This window comes from Adiantum capillus-veneris, chromosome 17 (genome assembly GCF_014529385.1).
Source record: "Adiantum capillus-veneris isolate H3 chromosome 17, ASM1452938v2, whole genome shotgun sequence".
In the NCBI taxonomy this organism is placed as follows: Eukaryota; Viridiplantae; Streptophyta; class Polypodiopsida; order Polypodiales; family Pteridaceae; genus Adiantum; species Adiantum capillus-veneris.
Window position 1 is genome coordinate 99,545,618 of NC_140947.1, and position 25,339 is coordinate 99,570,956.

Genomic DNA, 25,339 nt, shown 5'->3' on the forward strand with positions numbered 1-25,339 from the left:
CTAGAAGTTGAATGCACTGTTGACCACCATATGAATTTTCACAATGCCAACTCGTCAAGCAAAGGTTGCTTGAAACAAACGGCTTCAATTAATGCATCTTGCACTGTGCCTCGCCACATTCGGTTTATGCTATGAGCATACAAACTTGGGATGGACTTGACAAAATGCTTGTAGGCTATTTCATTACGTGAAAGACGGGCATATATGATACAAGAGACGTATCTATACATACGACAGCTCCCATCGGTGCAGCAGATATGGCTAGGGTTATACGCCATTTTTAAGCGATTTTTCTTCCACAGAATATTGGGCCAACTGGTTACAGCAACGACCAGGTTAGCCAAGTTTAAGTTTTTCTTGTTTTTTCTTGTTTACGCATTACTTGGCAATTACTGTCATTGTGCAAAGCAAAGTGCTTTTGCAATTTTATAAGAAATAGGGATTCGGGGAACTGGCACAATAGGGAATATCAGCTCATAGCATCCCTACCAGTCTAAACTGTGCAAGGCACTTCAGAATCCCTACCAGTCTACACTGTGCAAGGAACTTATAGTTTTGGTTCTCACAGTTGAGGCCATCACTCTCCGCAAGGGCTTACAATTCTGCATGCAAGCCATGCTAGGGTGATGGATTCAATTCTACCGGCATGCATTAAGCTTCCGCTATCACACTCGCAACTCTGTCAAGGATAGACTAAGGATGGATTATTAATATAATTGTTGGTTGCTATCAACACACAACAACACTAAAAAGAACTTAAAATTTTGACTTATTTCATAGGCAAAGTGCCATATTAAGTCGTTTTTCTAAAGTCACGATCCCATACATGGTAAGAGGGTCAAGCTGTGGCTTATGTTTTCTGTTTCTTCTCTTGATGAGAGTGTTATACAGGCAGATTGTTGCATGCTTATAGGATAAGCTGCAAGTCCAGCATAAGATGCGTCAGAGAATACAGATTGGGCACAACATATACAAACTCGTCACTTAAGGAAAGTTCCTCAGCCTAGTCTCTTCTCTCTCTTTCTTATTTCTCTCCATGAATAATGAAAACTTTCTACGCAGTTTTTTGATACATTTTTTGTTTGGGAGTCACATGAGCCAAGGTGCTTTAACTCTCAGCTAGAAATTGGGTACGACGCCCTCTACATTAGTCTTCATCGTGTCATAAGGGCTATGAGCCACACAGGCCGACTAAGAGTCATTGTCAAATCTCGGGTATGACCCAACGGTTGGCATTCCTTGGGGGATTGTTCTTAAGACCGAACAGATCTACCCACTGGACTATACAACGACGTTAATTGACAAGCAAGTGTCTTGTCATTCCGGAGGTTTATGGTGTCATTTCTGCACGACATAGTTTCAATGCGACACTCAAGTCGAGTATTTGATAACCACAAACTCAACTCGGGTGATTTCTACCACGGATTTTAGATGAAACATACCATTGCAACAGCATGGCTGTCCATAAGAGCTAGACTTCCACGTGTGTGGATCTCCTGCTCTACTTATAACACTACGAGTGTCTATGGACGCATTGTTTTAGGGTACGACCCCGCGGGTGCTTACTAAATCACCCCATAATCATGGAGGATCACAGTTGATCTATTCTCATTATACTTTCAAGGAAAGAAGTCCGCATTGTACCACATGGTAGCTGACAAATTCACCTTCTCAAATTGCTTTCAAATCATTCTATACACGGTTCACTATGTTGGTTACCGTTATCTACTAATCGAGCAGTTTCTACAAAGGGTCTTGCCAAAGGGTTTGACTACGTAGATTCTAATCAAAGGGTTTGGATTGCAACGGCAACACCCAGGGTTTCCAGTGCAATGTTGCTTGTTTTTTCACACGTGGACGACGTGTTCCTCTGTATTTGAATACGAGTAAGTGAACATTTAGTTCAATCTCCAGGTACGCATCTATTGATTTGGTGTTATTCCAGTTTTTAGTATGATTGCTTGGTTTTTTCAAGTCGTTTAAATACGCTTGAATATTTCAAGGCCATGCCAAGGGCATGTCAAAACAAGTATTTTGGGCCGCAGTGTCCAATGTACATTATGTTGTTATGAATCCACTTGTAGGATTCGATTTGGCACATGTTGTCACATGGGATACAACATGGTCTAGGGACTCAAGGAGTTCGGTTTAGCTAGTGTGGAGCAAAGAATAAGGGTCCCTCTTGTTGCAGAGTGTTTCAAGTTACCTCCACACACAAGTACATCCTGTACTTGAAGGATGTTCTTTTTTACACATCCTTACATGAGACATATTCCACATGTGGAGAATATGAGTCTCTGAACTGACACTGGCGCCATTATTTCAATTATGTGTCACTACAAAGTCCCTAGGTGCTGGTCACATCTGTTTTTTAGACCATTTTTAGCACGACGTATCAGGAGCAATTTCGTGGCCAGAAATTGTCGGATACTTAGAATGACTTGTCTAGGTACAAGTACTGCTAAACAAAATTACAGATGGTTGTTTATACATATAGCAAGGCTCTAAATTGTTAATGAAAAAGTTTAATCAATGTTTCACCTTCTATTATGGTTCATATGTTTCACCAAGGCTTGCAAAAGATTGCAATTGAAAGTATTTAGTTTCTTTTTAGCACTATTTACATTCCTTTTTAATGTGCGCTAGGTGCATCACATTTGCCATAAGTTTGGCAAGAATCACCATGGATATACAGGTTCGGATCTGTTTTTTGCTCAATGCATGCACACTAGGTGTTATGGGCCCTAGTGTTTAGCAAAGGCTGATTTGGAACAACATGTGTATTCGTCAAGTTGTTTCTTATGAAGCATGTTTACACTCTATGTGCAGTATCTCTATGAGATTACTTTTGGATCTATTAATCACCAATAGAGGTCATGGCTCGGTTTGGGTGTTTATGGATTTTTTATGTTAACCACGATGGTTATTCCGCACAGTGTTGATTCCTCAACAATGTTACACGATATTGTGATTCCCATTTACCGGTCATTTCGGAAGACTTTCTGTAAACCGTGAGGGAAAACACACCTCAGTACTGTCAGTTATCCAAGGGGACAGGCAAATTACAAAGCAGTTATCCAAGGGGATAGGTAGATTACAAAGTGTAATCTTCTGCTAAAGGATATGCAAAGTTCGTACGTTAGCACCAAGCGATCCAATCAATAAGAATTTATTGCTCTACTTGGACTTTGCTTACCATCAGTTAAAGCATGTTTGCGACTAGGTGTAGTCTCTTCATGTATAAATCAAGTTCTCAACCTCGAACACTAGTTATGGTGGGGTTGTTTACTGCTGAAATTACAAAACAACTCAAGGACTTAAACTTGGATGATGAGTATGTTAGCAAGTTACTTTCATGGAAAGTGAAAAGAGGTACTCTTTAAGGTACATCTTTGTGTAATATCTTGTTTTGAATACTCATGTGTGTTATAAATGGAGTCTACACACAATGATAGGATAGGAATCGATAACACAAGCTGGTTGCAAATGGACAACAATGTGGAAAATCAAGATGTTACTCTTGGTTTCATTGAACCTCTTGCTGAACTGTGTTCCGGTCAACCAAACAGCTGGATCCATGAGGGATGCCACTTAGGAAAACATTAGTGTTCTTAAGAAGAAGTTCCCCACTTTTGTTTTCGAGGACGAAAACTCTTCTTTAAAGGGGGAGTAATGTCAAGACACCAGCAAGGCCGGACTAGACAAGGGCAGGGCCGGGCTAGGCGGTGTGGAACGGGGAGTCCAACTAGGGCAAAGGGCCAGGGTCTTGCTTATATAATGGGTGGTTGGGTGGTGGACTCTGAGACCCTAGTTTCCCTTATCTTACACTATACCAAGCCTTGAATAGACCATCATACCTTTTGTGGGTCTTCCACCTGTTGAAAGTGTGTAAGAAAATCATGTCTTACCATTTCATAATTCATAACTTGAGGAGGCTGTGCTGATTGTAGCTCCTTTTTGTAGCCTTCCAACCATTCCCTAGCATCTCTCTTCAAACAAAAGTAGAAGATTTGTAGCACCAACGTTGGGTCTTGCTTGTCAACAAGAAGGCAAGCAAACTCCATTCTCTCAATGAAACCTTTGGATTTTTCATTTGTTTTCCTACTAAACTCCAAAAAACCAAACATCATGTCTTCCAAAACTTGTAAACTGAAGGTAACTTGAAGCGATTCCTCGGTGGTGGACACCAAAACACTGTTGGGCAAAAGAAAAAGTGGGACACATCTATAGCTATACAGCTCAAGAGTGCTCAAACTTCAACCTCAGCACTAAAAATTATACCCCAAAAACTTTTAGTAAACCCCAACCCAAAAGGCCTATGCTCCCTTGGGAATTTACCAGCACGCGCCCACCCAAAGGACCATAGCACATAGGAGAAAAACTTTGTCAAAGTACGGATTTCCAGCACACGTCGACCAATGCATATGAAGAAAAGGGCTTTCCCTTTCACAATTGAACATCACAAACCCAAAAACTCAACATCAATTTCAAACTTCATAGATTTATGCCCTCCGAATCTGTCTGCACACAATTTTCCACTAGGCTACCATAGCCATAACCTTGCAGAGAACTAGTCATAACCTGAAGAGCACAACTCCAATTGGGGCACTTTAAAGCTTGAGAGAAAGCTTGACAAATGACTGACAAGAAAGCTGAAGATGACCAAATTTGAATCTACACGCTTCTACATGCCTTGAACCGTGTCAGCTTGGGCTCCTTGAGCCATCTGGGAATTCATCAATGTCATAAGTAGCTCAGTAAGGTTTGTAACATTTGCAATTAATGCAGGGAGGTTGCATTTAAGTACGCTTTGGTAATTTTCCAAAGTCTTGAAAGCGGCCATATCTACAAGGCCATGATCTCCTAGACCATCATCGTCATGCATATTAGTGTCGGCAGTGTTCATGGTTGCCAGATTTTGATGTGCATGCTCAAAATCAAAAGTGTGTGTATGTGGGATATCCTCGCCGGCCATGTTAAACACACGCTAATGTAGAGAGAGAAAAATATCAACTTATATCTGGTAAAGCTTGAAGTCATTGTGTTTTTTATGCTCGATGACTTTTGCATTGCATGTGATCTTCGCCTTGCAGAATTTGTAGCGCTTCACGTCTTGTTCTTTGTAAGAACACCTTTGTTGATTCTTCACAAAACTCATCGTTTTTGTGAAAGCTTTTTTTCACTTGTGAAGCTTCTTTCTTGAAGAAAAAGAATTTTGAAAGAAAACTTGCCTTTCTCTAAGGAGTAAAAAGAAAGGATGAAACTACTTCCTTAAAGTTTGTAGCTTTTCTTTCCTTCTAGCTTTCTTTGTCAACTCAAATATGATATCTTTTCTTGTTGTATACAACAAGTCTCAATAGCTTGGATGTGTTGACCTCTTACCCTCACGGAGTGGGTTCAAACCTCCTTCATGTAAGGGTTTAGAGGGCCTTCCTACGCGTGTAGCCAATGGCTCCAATGAAGCTTCGATGTCATAGAGTTGCCGATTGAGTTTGCCTTGGTCGCCTGCCTTAGACGATAGCCTTGGTTGGCGATCGTGGGTGGTTGTTGTTGCTCGCTGTCTACTCCCTTGTGCTACACATAGGACGTTGCTGTCTTCTCTTTTCCTGCACTGTGGATGTCGTCTTCCTTGCATGTTGCCTATGGATCGTGGGAGAGGAGCATGCATATACAACCCGCTTTTTCCCTTTTTTGAAATAGCTCAGATACCATTGAAAGGAGGAGAGTAATGCAGTGTGCTAGTCTCCACCCAACCATGCTATCTTATAGCCTCCTTCTAGCGTGCACATTGTCCCGCCGTGCCGATAGACTTGCCCGTAGGACCTGTGTCCTTACAGTGTACATCATGGGCAATGTTGACCAAGGGGTTTGAAATGCCAAGGCAATACCAATGATTTTTTCTAGAGGTACAACGATGTTGACCAGATGGATTTGATGCAAGTAAAATGGTCACGCATTGCTTCATGGTAGCAACTATGGAAAATGTTAGAGGTTATAATATTTGTTACTTCTCTTTATTGTGGAATATGAGGATCCACTCTGGGTATTTTATACTCTTTTGTGGTTACCTCCATTATGATGGTCATAGGCCTATAAGGTGGTGATCATTTTTTGGCACATGTTGTCAGTCATCACAAGGTGTACAACATGGTCTCACGGAGTTTGATTTATCCTGTATGGAGAAAGATTCATGAGGGTCCCCCTCACTCATGTCGCTGTGTGTTTCAGTTCCCTTCACACACTAGTACATCTCATACTTGATGGATGTCATTTTTATTGCCATCACTATTGGAGATATACTTCACATGTGGAGAATACACGTCTTTGCGATTGACGCCGATGCTTGTTTTTCATCTATCTGTCACAATAGAGTCCCTTGGTTCTGGTCAAATCACTTTTTTTAAGAACATTTCAAGTACATAGTATTAGTAAGAATTTTAGTGGCTAGAAATTGCCGTATACCTAGTGAGACTTGTTAATGTGACAAAAACTATAAACAACACTAATGGATGGTTGTTTTAACTCTTTTAGGCTTCAAATTTGCGTACCTACTATGCATATAGCAAGTCGTCTTTGTACTATTAATGAAAATATTTCCTAGTTTGTATCTAGATGTGATTTAGCTTCACATTTTATTATGGTTCAAATGTTTTAGCAAGGCTTTCTTGTAGTTATGTAGGGATAAGTTTAGAACTTTCCAAAAATCTAGTTACCCCTCTAGTCCTTCATCTTTCATGAGTTCTATGAGCATAACCTTTGCTATATGCATTGGCGAGTACAAGACATTTGAATGATGGAAAGGAAGGCTCATGCAAGTTGTTGCTAATGTATGTGGATTAGGTGTTATAGGCCCTAGTCTTTAACAATGCCTTATCTATAGTGGCATGCCAATTCATGAAGATGATATTTTGAGAAGCTTTTTCACCACACATGTGGTACCTATATGGGATTTACTTAGATCCGCCAACCACCATACGAGGTCATGGCTTGGTATGTGTACTTGCTAATAGGTTGTCCAATCTTTGAGGTTAACCAGGTTGGTTGCTGACAATCTGTGTAGACTTTATGGATTGCCCATCAATCTTGTGAGTGATCATGATCCCAAGTTTAACAGTCATTTCTCCAAGGTTGCGTTTAAATGGTTGGGCACACAACTCAACATCACAACTGTGCCCAAAAATGGATGGTTAAATTGAACATGTTAATCAAGTTCTAGACAATATGCTAAGAGTATACGTTAGCAAAAAAGAATCTGATTGGAAAGATTATCTCCCTAATTTAGAGTTTTCTTATAATAGTGCAAATCATGTTACAACTGTATTTAGTTCTTTCATGCTTATGTATGGGTTTCAACCTAGATCACCAATTATGGTAGAGTTGGCAACTACAAAACTTCATCAAGTCAATGACTTTCTCCAAGATCATATGGCTATGTTGAAACTTGCTCATCTCATAATTGTTGATATGTCGAGCTCTACACCTTGAGCTGGCATCCACTACGAGTCTTGGCCGCTTACGGCATTTACTTACTCGCGCGTTAGGTGACCGACACGGAGGATCTCTGCCAGTGATTCTACAGCTGGACTACACTTATAGTGTCAGCCTAGTACGCTTCTAGCGAGTTCACACTTAGTGACCGCATGTACATATGTGCTACTTTTCAGCTTTAGCACTTAGTCATTTTGTACTCTCTTTTCTGTAAAGAAGAAGAAGAAGCTTTCCATCTCTGTGTGCTTTGTGCTTTCTTGTGTAACTCTCTTGAATCCTCATCCTTTACATGGTATCAGAGCCACGAGAAGAGGACTCTTGTGGTCCACTCAAAACCTGTGACTGTGGCCTCACATTTTGTACAACCACATCATCTTTTACATCAGCCCCAATAGTGCCATGTGCATTACTGTACCAGCTGCTCATCTCATCAAAGACTACATCTCTGCTTACTCGTAATTCTCGTGTAGTAGGATTGTAGCACCTGTACCCCTTTTGTTCAAGGGAATATCCCACAAGAATACATTTCTCTGCTTTAGGATCCAATTTCCTACGCAACTCATCTGGTACATGCACGTAAGCTATGCAGCCAAACACTTTCAAGTGTGCCAAATCAGGCTTTGTACCTGTAAACTTTTCCTCAGGTGTTACATCATGCACCGCAGCTGTAGGTGTCCTGTTCATAATGTACACAGCTGTATTTACGGCTTCAGCCCAGAAATGATGAGGCATGTTCTTCTCATTCATCAATGCACGTGCAACCTCTGCAATGTGCCTGTTTTTCCTTTCTGCGACCCCATTCTGTTGTGGAGTATATCTGCATGTAAACTGCCTGCGTATACCATGCATTCGCAGAAAATCTGAAAAATCATTGGAGAAGTACTCTCCCCCTCCATCTGACCTCAATGTCTTGATTTGCATATCTGTCTCCTTCTCAATCATGACTTTGAAGTCTTGAAAGTGACCAAACACTTCACTTTTGTTACGCATGAAGTAGACCCATACTTTCCTTGTATGGTCATCAATGAAAGAGACATAATACCTGCAACCATGTATACTTGCAGTATCGGTTGGACCCCAAACATCTGTGTGCACCACCTCAAGTGGCTTTTTACATACATTGCGCTCATGTGGAAATGAGCACTTTGACTGTTTTCCAAACTGGCATGCTGCACAGACTTTATGCATACCATCCACCTTGAATTTGGGCAAACCTTTTACAATCTGTTTTGATTGCATGCTGCGCAATCTCTGCTCATTGACATGGCAAATGCGTTTGTGCCAAATGTCAACATCAGCCACAACACCTGTGCTCTGTGCAAATAATGCAGCTTTTACCTCAGGCATGTCTACATTCAGCGTAAACATTCTGCCCACACATTTGCCCTCTGTGATCAGCTTACAGCCATTCTGGAAATCTTCTACATAACAGCCATTTGGATTGAAGCGAACCTGCAAACTCTGCTCAACCATTTTTCCAACAGAAACAAGATTCTTTGTAATGTTTGGGACATGAAGTACATCTGCTAAGTACTTTGATTTCCCACTCTTCATCTTTAGAGGTATGTCCCCTACATGAGCAATGGGGTGAGCTGTGTCATCTCCTGTCTGCACATAGCCGGACACATCTAGTTTGCGCATATCTCTAAACCACTCTCCACGAGACATCATGTGATTAGAGGCACCTGAATCCACATACCAAACATCATCTTGGGTGGAATTCTCAGCACTCATTGTATTCATTACATGCTGCATAACAAACATGCGCTCGTTTTTGCTGTCATCTGCATCTCTGCTAGTAGATGCATAGTTGCCCTGTTCTCTCTTTCCACTTGCTTTTCCCTTTGGACAGTCACGTGACATGTGACCTCTTTCACCACAAGTCCAACATTCTCTGCTATCTGGAGTATGTTGCTGCCTGCTTGATCCTGCACCACGACCTCTTTGACTCCCCCTGCCTTGAGACTGGTTTCCCCTACCACCTGTATTGTTTTGATTTGATTGACCTTCTAGAAATTGGCCCCTGCAACCCCTTGGGCCTCGACCACGACCCCTACCTCTACCTCTGTTGGAGTTAGAATAGAAGGCCTGTTCAGAATTATTTCTGCCATGAGAAGAAGATGTGTCAAGGTTCTTCTCCTCAAGAATAAGCATAGGAATCAATTCTTGGAACACGGGGATGTCGTCTCTTGTATTCATGGAAGACCTAAAATGTACATACTCATCTCCTAGACCATCCAAGCATGCACGGACAATGTCATCGTCTTCCACTGAGACTTTAATAGATCCAAGAGCCTCAATGATACTCTTGATCTTCAAGGCATAATCATTGATTGAAAGGTTGTTCCTCTTAACCTGATTCAGCTCCGACTTTAGTTGAAGCTTCCTGGCCTTGGTGTTCACCTCAAACACTCTGCCTAAGTTTCTCCATGAAATGGCGGGGGTTTCAGCATCCTGTAGATAGCCCATCATGCCATCTGTGATGCTCATAGAAAGCCAATACATCACTTTGCTTTGGCCTTGTTGCCAGTCCCTCAAAGCTTTCCTTTGTTCTGCTGTAGCATTTGCCTCGGGAATCTCTGGTTCCTTTTCATTGTCTCCTTCTACATAGTCCCAATAACCTTTTCCTTTTAGGAAATTTGTTATTCTGAACTTCCATGCAGGGTAGTTATTTTTCTCAAGCTTCTCAGTAACAATCTGACTAAAACCGTCAAACATCTTGAAGCACTAAGACAAAATAGCTGCAATCTGCAAAAACCTGCAAATCTGCTGAACCTGCTATCGTGGTACCTGTAACGCTTCCTACACTCAACGAGTGTCCACAATCAAGCGTACATACAACCAGTGTACTTGTACAATAAATCTCTGTGTACTTCACTTTGGAGACCTGTTCAGAAACTTGTACGAAAAGCGCCTTCGGCATCTGGTCGTGGCAAAGATGACGACTGTGAGAGCTGTCATAGCAGTGGCTGCATCTAAAGGATGGATTATACATCAAATGGATGTAAAGAATGCCTTCTTGAATGGTGAGTTGCAAGAGGAAGTGTATATGGATCAGCCACCTAGTTATGTCGATCCAGGTTACCCAGATTATGTATGCAGACTTCTAAAAGCTTTGTATGGTTTGAAGCAGGGCTCTAGAGCATGGTATGACAGGATTGCCAAGTATCTTGTCAGTATTGGTTTTAGGAGAGCTCATGCTGATCATTCACTCTATGTACGTGAGAGTGATGTGGGGATTGTGGTCCTTACCATATATGTAGATGACCTTATTATTGTTGGTGACAATGCTATGGAGATTGACCATGTGAAGGGTCTTCTCAAACAGGAGTTTGAAATGAAAGATTTAGGCGAGTTGCGTTACTTTCTTGGCATTGAGGTGATCAGGACTCCAGAGGGTGTATGGCTATCAGAGAGACAGTATGCTTTGGACATGTTGTCAAAGTATGGTATGGCTGATTGTAAGCCAATTTCTATTCCCTTGGATGTGAATGCAAAGCTGAGTGCAGAGAAGGGTGATGTTGTTGAGGAGGTCAACATGTACAGGAAGATTGTGGGTAGTCTAATCTACTTGACTATCACGAGCCAGACTTGAGCTACACAGTAGGCTTGGAGGGTCAGTTCATGCAGCTTCCGAGGAAGCCACATTTGGATGGAGTACGACGCACACTTAGGTATGTGCAAGGTACTCTTGACTACGCATTGTTCTATGCAGCAGATGCACCATTAGCATTGTATGGGTATACAGATGCAGATTGGGCAGGTAGCATTGTTGATAAGAGATCTACGAGTGGCTTCATGTTCTCTTTTGGGAGTGCTGCTGTTACTTGGAGCAGCAAAAAGTAGCCTACGGTTGCTTTATCGAGCACAGAGGCCGAGTACAGAGGTGCAGCAGTTGCGGCGTGCGAGGTAGCTTGGCTACGCACATTACTTGAGGACTTGGGAGTGCAGGTGGAGCAACAGATTTTCATCCATTGTGACAACCTCAGCAGCATGCAGTTGGCTAGGAACCCAGTGCTCCATGCCAGGACCAAACACATAGAGGTCCATTACCACTACGTTCAAGAGCGAGTGTTGGCGGGCGACATTGACTTGGTCTACATCAGCACAGAGGAGCAGATAGCGGATATCTTTACCAAGGCCCTCGGAGCTGAGAAGCTTCGACGTTTCCGAACTATGCTTGGACTCTGTGACATGCAGAACTCGAGGGGGAGTGTTGAGATGTCGAGCTCTACACCTTGAGCTGGCATCCACTACGGGTCTTGGCCGCTTACGGCATTTACTCACTGGCGCGTTAGGTGACCGACACGGAGGATCTCTGCCAGTGATTCTATAGCTGGACTACACTTATAGTGCCAGCCTAGTATGCTTTTAGCGAGTTCACACTTAGTGACCGCATGTACATATGTGCTACTTTTCAGCTTTAGCACTTAGTCATTTTGTACTCTCTTTTCTGTAAAGAAGAAGAAGAAGCTTTCCATCTCTGTGTGCTTTGTGCTTGTCTTGTGTAGCTCTCTTGCATCCTCATTCTTTACAATAATGCCTATGAAATTGGAATAGGCTGCAAGTTCCAAGGTGCATGAGAGGGAACCAATGAAGATAACCATAGGAGCAACAATGGAAGGATCAACACACCCTATTTCATGTGGCTCAAATTCAAAAGACTTTGTGTTTGACAAGTATTTCTTAAAAAAATATTCTTTCAACCTCTGTGAAATTGTCTTTGCAACCAACCTTTAATTCGTTCAAAGAGTCCTATGTGAACTTGCACCCAATCTAGCTAGGGTCATGAAGACTAAGCTACAAAGCAACTTGTTCCATCTTATCCTTGTAGTCTTTTGGTAGAGGTATCGCCATTGGTTTCACTTTATTTGCCACAGACTTATACTTGGTCTCCACTTTTACTTCAATACCTTGAGCATTGTACATTTCTATGACTTCAAGGCCTCCATGGTATCCACAAACAAAAACGCATCGAGCACACCTACGATGCATTCATCATATTTTGACAAACCATTGTTCCTCAAAACCACTATTTACATGTTGTCATTCACCCCGCCTTGAAGTACTCAAATTTTGTAAAAGATATAGATCCATAGTTTGTTAATCCTACAAAACCTATAGAAAACACCTCCTTTGCATATACATCATGGAAGAACTTTTCGATTCTTGTAGCAGTGCAACCTTGCTCTATAATAATACATATATAAAAACCCTCATATCCCTGTAGTCCTAGAATTATTTCGTTGACTTCGGCAAGGGTTGCTATCCAAGAGTATCATGATTCCTTTCATGGTCACACAAACAGTAAGGAATTGAACCGCATGCTTGCCATCCATGATTCTTATACTAGCATAAGCCATCCATCATCCATCACCTTTGTTTCCATGTGAGTAGCAATGAGGTATGGCTGCCCAAGGATAAGAGGATATATAGAGATCCCATGTACAAAGAATTTTTGGTCATCTTTCACATCCCGTTACCTATATGGTCACCCTTACATTTGGACAAGCACCACATAACTCCCTTGATGAGTTATTTGTTGCACAAATCATCCGTGACACAATTCATCTATAATTAATATATCAATTATCCATTTTCCTTTTTGATATAGACTCTTTGATATGAGGTTAATCTCTGACACATGGTCTATCAATGCAATGTATGGCTCTTCTAAGTATGCCACTTTTATGAGGACCTTTCTAGTTTCTCTTGCCCATTGATTCTTAGAGTAATAAATCTTGTGAATGGTCTTAATTTTTACCAAGGTCTTTGTAGTTTCTCTTGCCCAATGTTTCTTAGAGTACTAGCTCTTGTGAGTGGTCTCAACTTCATCTTCATCATCCAAGAAGCAAAATTTTTTTACTCCTCCTATAGACTTGTAGCATATAGCAATGGTTTCATTAACTTGCTTAGCATAAATATAATGCATTCAAAGTTTCTCCTTCACCCTATACATGGATAGACTTAGTAAAAGACTACTGGTTTCTCTTGACAATTCCATTGATTTCTTCATGGAACTCCCATTTTGCTATGCCAAGGACCTCTACCAAAGTAAATTCAATCTTACTATTCAAAATCCTCTCTTTCAAAACCTTTTTTAAATCTATTTTTGCCTTTATGTCAGATTGGAGTTTGTAAGTTGGACTCTTTTCTTTAACTTTTTGTTGTTTCCTTCTTCTTTTCTTTGAAAGCTTCCTACATAGGTATGGAATGAGATAGATGTGTTTAGACATATATTCTAGAATGGTTGTTAGAGTTATTTGATATCAGACTTAAGGCTTTAGACCATACTTTAGAGTACTAAAAGACATTTGAAATTGGAAATGAAATGACACTCGGAACATTGACTGGAACTGGAATTGTATTACTTAGAGACTGAACAAAGTACTTTGGAAGAAATACTGGAAGAGCTTCAACTTAATGATATTTCAAAGTACACCAACCAATGGATCAAGCTACAATTACAAGGCTTGGGATAGGGGTGCATTTTATTTGTGAGCTTTTGTTTTCGTGCTTTTGCAATTGAAACTATTTTTTTCAGCTTTTTCCCACTTATGTATTGTCATCAAACTTACACATTGCTATATAGTTTATGCAAAAACAATTAGGATGGTAAAATATGTGGGTGACATATAAGTGAAGACGATGAAGTGGATAGTTGAAAAATTTACATAATACCATAGTGTAGAAAACCTACCAAGGACCACAATAATATCCAAAAAGATTACATAGGGTTCATCCATTTACATAAGCACCAAACTCAGAAGAAAACCTTGTGTCAACCTCAAAACAAAACTATGATGCTCTTGTGATATCCCTAGGAAATAATTTCTTAAGCTAAATTCAAGCTAATGTTGTGGATGACCTAAGACCAAAGAGTCAAAATTAGCATATCCAAAAAGATTAAATAAACATGTGGGTGAGCATATGGATGTCAACGTAGATGAGTCTACAAATGACTATAGAGATGAGGTTATAGATTACCTTATGTATGTGAGTTTTATGGTGATTGAAGTTTGGCATCATGGTCCCGTATTGCATCATAGCCATAATTTTGTTGTAACCTTTTGGAATAGGCCCATGGAAAAAATATGGCTATGGTCTAACATGAGACCTTAGAGTCATTGTTAGATCACAAGAAACCTTTGCAAGGGTACTGGGATACACCAGTTCCCTACCTTTGCAAAAGTTTTTTTTAAACACTGTTTGACACACAATAGTGGGATGCCGCACCAGGGCCAATATTGTGATAGACCTTAGGTGGGAGGACGGACAAAAAGATGACTCTAGTGTGACACAAGATCTTTGATTCAATGTCAAATTGTGGTGAAACTTTATAAGGTGGGGAATACATAAATCTCCTTGTCCCAAAAAGTTCTTTTTGTGATTGAAGTCACGTTGCCACACCAATCCTCCTATGCACAAACTCCATGATTTTCTCATGATCATCCATATCCAAGCATCAACAATTATCTACAACCCCTCTCTAAGGCATAACTTCCAAGCAAGGATTAAGTGGGAGTAGTGTGTGACCATCGTTAGCCAATCACATTGCAAAAAGAGAGAATACAACAACCAAGACCACACACTACTAAAAATACTATCTCAACAACCATACTACAAGCATCATATGTATCATCATGGAAATCCACACTCGACTCTTAAAGAAGTTTTTTAGCTCTATGCACCAAAAAATATAGTTGTCAGCACCCTTCTTGTTTCCTTCTCCTTGTTGCAAGACTTAAATGATGAGAAATTCAGAGGCAATCAATAGTTTAGCAAAAGGGATGCTTACATGCCTGTGAGTGAGTGAGTGAGCGTGCTACAAATGGAAGCATGAAGAGCCCTGCAAAAGAGTAAAAACAACATACTCCAAGCCATAATCGACATACTTGGAAATCTCATAAGCGCATAATCGCATTATACATGAACAGATAGAGATAGAGAGTGAAAGCGCGCATGCAGACGCATCTCCTAGAGCAAAGTGCTACGCCAGCACGACATGAGAGAAGAGAGGAGCAACACAAAACACTGGGTGCAATCTCCCCCCATGCAAGAGTGAGCATTTCCCTCTTGCACGTATCTATTTATAGATTTCTTGAATGCCCAAAAATGAGTACAAATTGGCCGGTCGGACATAATTAGACAAAGCTCATAAATAGTACTTGAATAATCAAATATACATAAAATGTAATATCCTTCTGCATAATCCATCATCTCCTGATGCTTTTTCCACCTGTCAGCTGCAATAGATAATAAAATATCAATTCTATAACATACCTCTCCGTTGGAAAGCAACTGTCCTCAGTTGCAAAGATAATAATCTGCAAATAATACTTGTAAAAAACAATGATTAGAAATCTGTATCAAATAGTAAAAAGAAAAAATCCATAAAATTAGACACATTGGTTATGCCTGCCGTCATCCACATACTACCTATTCTAGTGTCCCATACCACTAGAATAAGCAATATATGTCATACCCTGATGAATCACGATATCATTGGTCACACTCATCATTGTAAAAATCAATTCTCATCAATCTCAAGTTCACTTTCATAAATACTGTCGCGAAAAAAAATCATCATATACCAATTCCAAATCTAATTCCAAATTCAAATCCAAAATATCTTTCATTTTCTATACCTGGGTAACAAAATCATACCAATTAAAGTGGTGGCCAGCCACACTGCAACATGATTTTGTGATCAGTGTTGCCTAAATCGGCGAATTTACACCAATAAGACGTGATGCCTAAATCGGCGAATCTGCATTTTGTATAAGTTTAAAATCATGAATCTGCAATTTATCAATGTGCTACCTAAATCGACGAATCTGCACTAGGATGAGCATTTACACATTGCCTAAACCGGTGAATCTGGGTGCTTGTGACCAATGGACTAGACAAGACATGAAAGAGAAAAAGGATATATATGTGTGTGTGTGTGTGTGTGTGTGTGTGTGATTAACACCATTGTGCATTATAACAAAGTACTTACAATTTATTTATTTTTTTGTTCAGTATACAAGAGCAACTTAGCTCACATGAGTACTTGCATAGCTTATTGACAAATCATCTCAATAAAAAGTTATTTCAATAAAAAGCCATGACCTTAGCAGTGTTTGAGTATTTAACTTAGAACACAATGAAGAGAAATGAAATATGAAAAGGGGAATGATGTATGTGTTATTTTGCATTGAAATATGTACGTACCTGTGTGTGTGGCGAGCATGAGGCTCGTGTAGGACTTTAACTCATGTGTTTAGCAATATAACTCTCATACTACTTGAAATCCTACTCTTGTAAACATCATTTATTATACCATCATTTGTTTCTCAATATATACTTTGAAATCAGAAGGTCAACGATCCAATTAATTTTTAAAATTGTTAAGAATGAGTGTATGAGTAAAATGTATGGCCGCATAAGTAGGGTATATGCAAACATCATCTTGCACCCTTCTAGGTAACAAAACAGAGACGTTTTGATGCCTGGTTAGAATATGCAGCCCATGTGCAGGTGAGAGTTTCAGAGTTCCACAAAATAATCACACAAATTGCAGTATTGTAGTGTGAGGGGAGATTTCGCAATAATCATCCGTACTATCTACTTAAAAATAAAATAAAATAAAATTATGCAAGACTTTACATATCTGGCAGCAAAAAATGTGTGTAAAACATTGGATTCAACATGAATATATCCCAATGACTAACAAAATTGTAACGTAAAATTGTGGGTCAATATACGTGTGATAATTGAAAGAAAACATGGCCCATCTGTGAAAATGAAGGTAGGGTAAGTTGATGATTAGAATTGGGATGCAAGGTAGAGATTCATTAACGAGTGACACTCACTTCGAATGGTAGGGATCTGCCTAGCCGTAACCATAGTCTGAGCTAAGAGTGAGATTAAGAAGAATATCAAAAGTACAACATGAAGATCACTCCTACCTGTCTCCATTGAAATCAACAATAAAATGGGGTGACTTTCGGCAATTAGCACGAGTTATCTCACTTGGTTGAAACTACAATTAGGGTCTTCTCTCTTCAAGGTTTATGAATTGTACATATGTAAATAATTTAGATCTATATGAGATAAAAAGAAAGGACCTATCAGCAATAGGGAAGGATTCGGTGCCTTATTTTGGCTAAAGAAGTGCAAAAATTTAAATGTTTACTAGCTGTGGCAAGAAGAGAAACTAGTAACAAATACATTATCCAAATACATAATATAATTTTGAATATCAACCCCTAGCTTCTGTCTTGGTAATATAGGCTCTATATCCATTCTTTACAAAAAATTTAAACTTGAAAAGTCTGCTAATGTGATTGATCTATTTTGGCAGACGTGAACATCAACTCTAAGCTATGAAAACTTATATAGAATGTGCACAGTATTGTGTGTGTGTATTTGAAAAGGTTAAAGAGATCAAACTGAGAGAATCCTTGTGGATCTAACCCAATGCTTGGTACAAAAATAAAATTAAGTAAAGCAAAAAACTAAAAGTCTAAAATTATCGGAGTAAACCATTATCATCATCCTCACTGCCTGCCATTGTAAGCAGTCGCATTGGGGAAGATAGAAAGAGAGAGAAAGTGGGATGCAATGTTGATATTCTTTCCACTGGGGTCGATCCACCTAATCCAATGTTCAGGAAAAATGTGTCTCAACTTAATATCATGTTGTTTCCAATTTCATATTGCTGGTTGAACGCAAATGTAAAAGGAGAAATTCCGCCCCAAAATAGAAAAAAATAAAGTAAAAATTTGAAATAATGACCTTAATTTTAGAAATTTCCTCTTGACAAATTCAAGAAAAGGAATTTTGTATGTTTGGGAAAATGGTTTTTCAAGAACACTGACCTAATCGCATGGCAGTTCTATTATACTATTTATTTATTATCGCACTACCACTGTACTTTATTTTTGTAATAAGGAGGGAGGAATATTTTTGGTGTATATTATTGTGCAATTGGTCGTAATAAGGCGAAGCTCACTAGATGCTTCCTTCGGGGCTAAGTGCAAAAGGGAGGGAGAAGGCACATGGAGGGGGAGAGAGAGAGAGAGATAAGAAATGAAATGTTATATTACCTAGCTTCAAAGTGCCAGAATGGCCGATGAGACTAAACAGTGTGAATCGAGTACAATGTCTGGGTACAAAATAAAATGAAGTAAAGTGAAAAACAAAAACTAAACTTAAAGGTGCAGGCTAAAAGCATCGTCACCATCGGCAATGCATGAGGAGGGCGGAGAAAGTAGTGCAGCATGCCGTGAACAGCTTCGTCAATGTCTACTTCTATAGGTCGTCAGGGGAGTTAAGTTGTTGCACCATTCAGGGGAGAAAGATGCAGACACCATCAACTATTCAACTCTCTACTGGGAGCGCTAGAGAGAGCGAGATGCAGTATATTGATATTGGTATCTACAGGATGGTGGTTACAGATGTCGATTGGCGTATGTGCTTTCTTTGCGAGGTAGACTATGGAACTATAATTCCCCACTATCGGTGTTGGCGGCTTGTGGACCCTGTGTTGTTGCCGTGGGGCTACAAATCCTCATGGGCTGCTCCTTTACTTCTAAGCAGGTGACATAAAGCCGCTTCCTTAGGGCACATCATAAAACCTGAAGCACCTTTTGGCTTTGGGGCTGCTTTTGAGGAGAGGTGAGAGTCACTTTGACTGCGAGGAGAAACAACAGTGCAGGCCTAGATGAGTGTGAGAGAGAGAAAGGTGAGAGTCACTTTGACTGTGAGAGAGAAAAGACAGTGCATGCCTGGATGAGTGTGAGAGAGAGAAACTGCATGACATGCAGCTGGCTGTAGAAGAGAGTGAAAGAGGTTCTCTTGGCTGCAGCTATAAAAGCTGAGAGCAACGCTGCTAGTGGTGGGTGAGTTCAAAACTATGTCTTGTGAGGTGCATGCACAATCGATTGGGTACGCTCGATATTCAAGAAAAAAAAAGGAAAAAGCTTCAGCCAGTGGTTGGGAGGGGAAACGGAGCCGTATCATGCCCTGAAAAAGAAAGTGTGGTAGTGCTTTGACGTCTACATTTTGCATGGCGGCGCGGCTGATGAAGTGGAGAGAGAGAGAGAGAGAGAGAGAGAGAGAGAGAGAGAGAGAGAGAGAGAGAGAGAGAGAGAGAGAGAGAGAGAGAGAGAGAGAGAGAGAGAGAGAGAGAGAGAGAGAGAGAGAGGGATTTACTGCCACAGGTAAGTGACGAGGGGCCAGCATGGTGAGCAACTGACCGTCAGAGAAGGAGATCATTTGGTGGTGGTGGTAAGAAGAAAGAGAGAGTGAGATGGCGGTTGTGAGTTTTCTGGCTAGTATAAAATTTGGCGCTCCCTGCATGGCTAGCAGATGGCTAGAGATTTGCAGCCGTGCATGATCAACATCGTCAGACGTGCACGTGCCGAGGTGCATGCGGAGTCACCAAGGGGGCGGTGGGTGACAAACTGGGAGGCTGCATGCTCCGCATGCATTAGGACTGTAGTGTGTCCGGCCTGGCTACCCTGATTTACCAAAAACTATACACAAATTTGCTTGACGACCCTAATTTTCCTCGTAATCACTGTGTCGTACAACTGTTGGCCATATCAATATTGTCGCAACCCATTTCTGCACGTCCTATTGCTATGATGGCATTTCCTATGGCATTGCTGAGCAGGGTGGGATACTGGGGGTGGTTAAGTGTGATGTGGCCATGACAGCTACCACATGACTCGATGAGGAGCTACCAAGCATTACTGAGTGAGCTACAAAGCAGGGTTGGCGGTGATGAGCATGGATTTAGCATTGCAGGGTTATCTCTCGTCTTTCAACTTAGCATCATGCTCCTACAAACTTCAATCTTTTTTTCAAATTTTTTTTTTCAACTCAACCTTCTGTTCACACGCCATTTTGAAATTCTTAGATTCTCCCCTTGCGGAGTAGTTTCCCATGCGGGAGAGAGAACAAAAAATAAAATAAAGAAGTAATAAGATAAGAGGAAATATGCTTCTTCTTCTACCAAGGAAGGCCTTTTTTCGGGAGAATAACCTACGAGGGTCTTTTAAAGCTTCTCTTTCATCTCCTTCTTCTCGTCCGCCTGGTCTCTTAGGAGCAACTAGGCTTGTTTTTGAAATAATAAGTATCTTCCTTTTCTATGCATCATTAACAAGGTATATCTACTATCACATGCATCATTAACTAGGTATATCGATACTTGCTTAGTGCTAACCGATCTTTTTAGGCGTTGCTCAATATAGAAAGTATCACGATCCTTTCTACATCCTATTCAAATCCCTTGTGATTAATAAGGGATTACATCAAATTTGCATTAAAAAAAGTAATATAGAGAAAGAAATAGGATGATAAATTTTCACAAACCAGAAGAAACAAAGAATCGTGTGAATGAACTTAGCTTTTTGATTATCCGAATCTTCAATATCTGGAGCGTAGCCCAAGCTCGGATACCACTGCTACAAACCGAAGCATGGAGAGCCCTACAAAAGAGTAAAAACAACATACTCCAAGACATAATCAACATACCCGACAATCTCATAAGCGCATAATCGTGTAATACATGAACAGATAGAGATAGAGAGTGAAAGTGTGCGTGCAGATGCACCTCCTAGAGCAGAGTGCTACGCCAGCACGACATGAGAGAAGAGAGGAGAGAAGAGAAGAGCAACGCAAAACACTGGGTGTAATCCCCCCCCCGTGCAAGAGTGAGCATTTCCCTCTTGCACGTATTTATTTATAAATTTCTTGAATGCCCAAAAATGAGTACAAACTGGCCGGCTGGACATAATTGGCCAAAGCTCATAAAGAGCACTTGAATAATCAAATATACATAAAATGTAATATCCTTCTGCATAATCCATCATCTCCTGATGCTTTTTCCACCTGTCAGCTGCAATAGATAATAAAATATCAATTCTATAACAATGTTTGTGTGTGTGTGTGTGTGTGTTGTTGGGTGAAAAGAATAAAAAAGAGATTGATAGAAGTTTACCTCGGGCTTAGGGAGGGCTCTCGAGCTACTATGGCCATGCTCTTGGATGTAAGCCACAAGCTTTTCATCTTCATCTGGTATGTATGGCCCCTTCTTGAGCCCAAGATTGTCACAACAAGGGGCTCACCCTATTTTCTCTCTACATCTCTCTAGGAGCTAATTACACAGACTAGTAGGATCTCCTCGATTTTGTCATTTCAATGAGTGACTAGCAACTTATTATGCTGATGACTGGCTAAGGAGGGTGAGCTGAGCGACTAGCTAGAGGGAGGGAGGGGGGGGGGGGTGCAAAATGGATTGCATGGGCACGCAATATAGGCATGCACAAACATGCAGAAGATCACATGAAGAGTTGGGGTGTCTTGTGAGGGAGAAGAGATGGCAGCCCTCCAGCTAATCAGGCATCATGCAATAGCAGTGTGACATTTGAAGATGAGCATGGATTGGAGGGCAATGGATAATAATACTGATGCTAATGCACATATGATGGTAATTGTCATGAGAGAGAGAGAGAGAGAGAGAGAGAGAGAGAGAGAGAGAGAGAGAGAGAGAGAGAGAGAGAGAGAGAGAGAGAGAGAGAGAGAGAGAGAGAGAGAGAGTCCATTTTGGCATCATAAAGATGTGCATTGTAGCCTTCAAAGCCAGCCATAGTTAATCGAACGCGAGATTTGAAGGCTACAATGTACATCTTTATGATGCCAAAATGGACTCTCTCTCTCTCTCTCTCTCTCTCTCTCTCTCTCTCTCTCTCTCTTTCGTGCATGTGGAAGAGGAGGCCAAGATCCCCCTATGTAGCTTCTTGCCTATCTTCTCCATCACATTTGCCATGTGGTCTGCTTGTGCTTCACATTTGGGTGTTGAGGTGTCTACAGCTCGCAACATTCCGTGCTCCGAGCTGGAGTAACATGATTGGTTGCAGTCTACACACATTACACATGATTGATTGGTTGCAGTCTACACACATTACACATGCTGATGTGGTGGTCATCCAGCCATTGATTGTAGGATGACATTCTTGTTTAGAATGCACAACAAATGAAGGGTCAATATGCATTGCCTCTGATGCTCGACCTTGTTAGGAATGGTCAGCACACGACCATTCCCTACACCTTCATCTTGACGTACTTCATATCAATGGCACTATCCTAGTAATTCCTTAACATTGCTTTTTGGTATTCTTCTTGATTGGCCCATAACATTGCCGCATAGCTATTCAATGGTCTATCATCGTTTGGCTCTCCAAGAAGACTTCGGAGGGAAAGCAAAATCGTTTGGACATCATAAGTTGAAGATCACTCCTCTTGCAAAATATCAAGGCGTATATTGCCATGTTGATCCACATCGGGATGAAAATACCCAAAAGGATAGTCTGTGGGAAACTTTAGGGATAATTTGAAAGAAATTTTTTGTACACTACCCCTGATAGTCTTATCCACTTTTGGAAAGGCAAAAACCTTAGGGTCTCCACGAGCCATCACAACCATTAGCTCCGATTGCAATGTTTTGGACACAAATTGTGTATCGAGACAGGGTTAGAGACAGTCTTGGGTTGTCTGATACTCGCAGGAGGTGAAGTGGTGATGGAGGAATAAACCTGGTGTTCTCGCTAGTTAGCGTCCACACCACTGTCAAAACTCATCTTGGTGACAAAAGAGGGTACATGAGAGGCACATCTTTGTCTGCGTGTGGCCTTTGACTGTGGGTGTACGTGTGTCGGTCTCTTTGCTTGCTTGCAATCTTGTCAGTGTGGAAGAATATGAGAAAGATGCGGAAAAAAAAGGAGGGGTCCATGAGCCCCCACATCGTCCGCATGCACACGGATGATGGGAGGGCTCTTGGCCCTCTTTTATATATATATATAGACAGGCAAATAGGGATATGATCATATTCTCAAAAACTTTTATCCTAGAGGCAGCTTGATTGTGGAGGCCGATTACTAACTCAAGGGAGAAAGGGCGCAGTGCTTTTGAGCTTCTATCGCTAGTTGTTGCTGACGTCCCTGCAGAGGATGGGGAGAAAGCATTAAAGACAAAGCCAATCTATGATGCTCGCCAGTGTGTAACACTTTGACTCTTGGAAACCTAGCTTGATCTGAAGTGGAATAAAGTGATGCACAATTTTGCAAGGTACCACTACAATCTTGAGTGTTTAGATTGAATATAGTGTCATTCTTGGTTTGGGCACCCATGCAGGCAGCAATGTGGAGGTCTTAGTTGCATATTCTACAATGGCAGCTCAAGAGGATGCTGAAGAGAACAAAGACGAGAAGGAAAAAGAGGTTAAAAACTCGACTAAGTGGAAGCGGGTGGTTTGATAAGAGCTGCCAAAAAAAGAAAAAAATTACACCTCTGAAAGTTTGATAGCTGGTGTGGAAGAAGAACACGAGCAAGACGAAGCTCTCTCTCTCTCTCTCTCTCTCTCTCTCTCTCTCTCTCTCTCTCTCTCTCTCTCTCTCTCTCTCTCTCTCTCTCTCTCTCTCTCTCGCTCTCTCTCATACAAAAAGAAGGGCCAAGAGCCCCCCCATTGTCTCCTCCTTGGCCCTTCCCTTTTTTTTTCCACAAAAATAATGTATACATAGGTAGAGAGAGGGAGTATTGTTTACACAAAAAATGCATCTTTGATAGCCAGAGAGATAGCCAGTGTCTAAAGGACACAAGCAAGGCAAATTTGTCTGTGTGTGTGTGTGTGTGTGTGTGTGTGTGTGTGTGTGTGTGTGTGTGTGTGTGTGGTAACCCTAGCGCAGAGAGAAGCAAAGCCTAACATCGTTCTCCCTCAGCCCCCCCTGGGCGAAGGGCTGCCCTGGGGGAGGCGTTAAGCCTTAGCTTAGCCCCCCCAACAACGAGATTTGTCTCTGGAAGGCTACAGCCCTGGCTCAGCCCTACGATGCTCCAGCCCTGCGTAGTACGACAGGTTTTGGCTCTGCGAAGCTCTAGCCCTTGTGGCGCTCCTCAGGCATTACTCGGCAGGGGACAATCACTGTAGCAGGCCGTTTGTTTTGAGCATTTTTCAAAGGCTGTAGTCTTGAGCAATCTCAAAGGTTTCTACTTTTGAATTTTGCAAACCAAAGGTTGGTTCCTTTCTACCTTCTCAAGCACAGGGATGACTACCCCGAAGACCCCCGCCAAAACAAGACCGAGTTTTGCAACAGTGCTGGGAGCCCCTAGCAAACTTGATCGCATCACGTAGTTGCAAGCAACTCTTGATCGAGTCTTGGAAGAAAACTTTGAACTCAAATCTCACCTCAAAAAATTAGAAGAGCAGTTCAATTCTATGGTTGACCTCACCACCGACAAGGTAAAGGAGGTTGAGGCTAAGGTTAGCCAAGCTCACTCAACAACCATCGCCCAAGTGAAGACGTGTGTAACAAAGGAAATCTCCAAAAAAAAATTTCAAGAAGATAATGCCCTCAAGGTACGCATCGGTGGACTCCCCTTGCAGTGGTGCACTGTTGAGGACACCCTTGAAGAGGCAATCATCAAACTCAACAACAATATTGAACTAGTCAACATCAAGCTAGAGAATGTCGCTTGGATCAATGATACACATTGCCATGTGCGTCCCGAGCATTGTGTCCTTACTTTCAAGAACAAAGAGGAGCGGGTGAAGATTCTACGTCAATCCCGCCTTCTCAAAGAAACCAAGCTTTGGATTGCAGAAGAACTGACCATGAATCAGCTCAAGAGTAAAGCGAGCGAGCTTAAGAAGGTACATGAAGCACGTAAGCAAGGCAAATGGGCAGTCTACCGAGGTGGCAAAGCGATCATCCAGGAATTTCAAAATCCCAAACCAGCTCTTATCCAGCCGACCCTTAGGTTTTTTTTTTTCTCTTCCCCCCCCCCCCCCCCCCCCTACTCTACC

The 25,339-nt window shown here is 41.3% G+C and overlaps 1 pseudogene; it reads right to left on the reverse strand.

Moving 5' to 3' along the window:
* Positions 1-22,626: 22,626 nt before the first annotated feature.
* On the reverse strand, positions 22,627-23,120 carry LOC147437773 (ubiquitin-conjugating enzyme E2 20 pseudogene; annotated as a pseudogene).
* Between the last annotated feature and the right edge of the window lie 2,219 nt (positions 23,121-25,339).